Here is a 2,219-nt window from a genome sequence, read left to right as displayed (position 1 = left end):
GTTTCAAGCACAGCAATACAGGTTATGTTTGTGATTGCATTGATTTCCTAGGGCTGGCACACCTTTTATGTGTTTATCATTTGTATCATTTGCTTGTTCATTTATTCCTTTGTTTTCTTAAGACAGAATCTCACACTGTAGACAAGACTGGCCTAGAGTTCTCGCTGCAGCCCAGTCTAGCTTCAAACTCCTGGCAATCTTCATGCTTTCGCCTGTCAAGTGTTGGAGTACAGGCACGAGCCACCCCCACACCTGGCATCTTCCTGGATATAGATCAGAGATGTATTTTCTTTGTCGCTGTTGATTGGTTTGTTTGTTTTTTGGTTGGTTGGTTGGTTGGTTGGTTTTTCAAGACAAGGCTTCTCTGTGTAACCTTGGTGGTCCTGGAACTTGCTTTGTAGACCTGGCTGGCCTTGAACTCACAGAGATCCTCCTGCCTTTGCCTCCCAAGTGCTGGAATTAAAGGCTTGCACCATCACTACCTGATTTATTTGTTCTTAATTATATATAAAAACAGTCTAGCAATATGAGACTTAGACCTATGCAAGTGTGGGAGCCCAGAAGTGACTCAGTTTCCATCTGGAGTCCATTCTGACTTTTAAGTTCAACTTGCTTGCTCCAGTCTCCTTGAAAGTTGTGAGAAAGTTCTGGTTAAGCTCAAGAGAAAGAATATGGTATCTAGTAAAGACACAGGCTGCAGACATAGCCTGAGGTACACTGTGATAGAAAATGAAACTTCAGGCTGCTAGCCAGAGGCATGTGAAAAGACGACAGGTTCCTTGACTCAAGGACAAGATAAGGAGGTGGTCAACTGACTATACTATGCTTTGTTCTGCCTTCTGGCTTTAGAATGAAGTGTTGGAAAATGAAACTTCAGGCTGATAACCGGAGGCACATGAAGAGACTACAGGTTCCTTGACTCAAGGACAAGATAAGGAGGTGGTCAACTGACTATACTATGTTTTATCTGCTGTCTGGCTTTGGAAATGTTGTTCTCAGCCTGCTTTTCCGGAAGGTCTCCCAGTTAAAGTTCCCTGTTTTGTCAGCAAGTTCCTCTGTTGACCCACTCATTCAGCCCAGCAATGAATGACTAACTTCAGGGGGGAGGCAAAGGTGAGAGCTTGCCGAAAAATCTACTTAATACTCGGCTCCTCGGCATCCAGGAGAGATGCTAGATGCTGAAACCGCAGGGATTCTGGGTAAAAGCTGAGTCAGCCTAGGTCCCAGGAGGGATCACACATGAAATTAAAACACTTTTTCAGGGCAAATGAAGAAGATGTACTGGGAGATGAAACCGAGGAAGAAGAACCAAAGCCCATAGAACTTCCTGTTAAAGAGGAAGAACCTTCTGAAAAAGCTGTTGATGTGGCATTAGAAAAGAAGGTGGTAAAAATTACATCTGGAATACCTCAAACTGAGAGAATGCAGGAGAGGGCTGAATGATTTAATGTACTTGTAAGCTTGGAGAGTAAGAAGGCTGCGCGGGCAGCTAGGTTTGGGATTTCTTCTGTTCCAACAAAAGGTCTGCCATCTGATACCAAGCCTATGGTTAACCTGGATAAACTAAAGGAAAGAGCACAGAGATTGGGTTTGAATGTCTCTGCCATTTCTAGAAAGTCTGAGGATGATGAGAAGCTGAAAAAAAGGAAGGAGCGATTTGGGATTGTGATAAGTTCAGCAGGAGCTGGAGCTACAGAGGATACAGAGGCAAAGAAAAGGAAAAGAGCAGAGCGTTTTGGGATTGCATAATGAAAAGTTCATGCTTTCTGCCTCATAGTGGTTTCCATTTCTCAAATTCTTCATGGTTTTTACACACACACACACACACACACATGTATGTCATATGCCTCACAGTGAGCAATCATGTACTTTAGGTATGCATCATTGGATTCCAGCAGCAGTGTGATGTAACTGCTACTCTGCATTTAAGTTGTTATATTTTTGTTTTTAATTATTTTGCTTATTAATAAAAAGAGAAAGAAAAGAGAAAAAAACCAAAACACTTTTTCAGGAAATTCTTAGTGCTACTGAAAGTCATGAAAGAAAATATACACTGTTCAGGACTTCTTGTGCAGAATCAGATCAACTTCTATGTGAGTTGTACTTTTAAACCAACAGAGTGCTCTGCACACATGCAAAGCGACTCCTAGAAAGCTTTGTCTTTAAATTGCATGGTGAAGATTGGGTTCTGGAGGTACAGAAAATGATTTGAGGAGCAA

At 42.0% G+C, this 2,219-nt stretch overlaps 1 pseudogene; it reads left to right on the top strand.

Moving 5' to 3' along the window:
- Nucleotides 1–1,239: 1,239 nt before the first annotated feature.
- On the top strand, nt 1,240–1,973 carry LOC101830793 (annotated as a pseudogene).
- The last annotated feature ends 246 nt before the right edge of the window (nt 1,974–2,219 follow it).

Source organism: Mesocricetus auratus, unplaced genomic scaffold (genome assembly GCF_017639785.1).
Source record: "Mesocricetus auratus isolate SY011 unplaced genomic scaffold, BCM_Maur_2.0 Super-Scaffold_100003, whole genome shotgun sequence".
NCBI lineage: Eukaryota > Metazoa > Chordata > Mammalia > Rodentia > Cricetidae > Mesocricetus > Mesocricetus auratus.
Note: the sequence above shows the minus strand (reverse complement) of the source record. Positions and strands in the feature narration are given on the sequence as shown.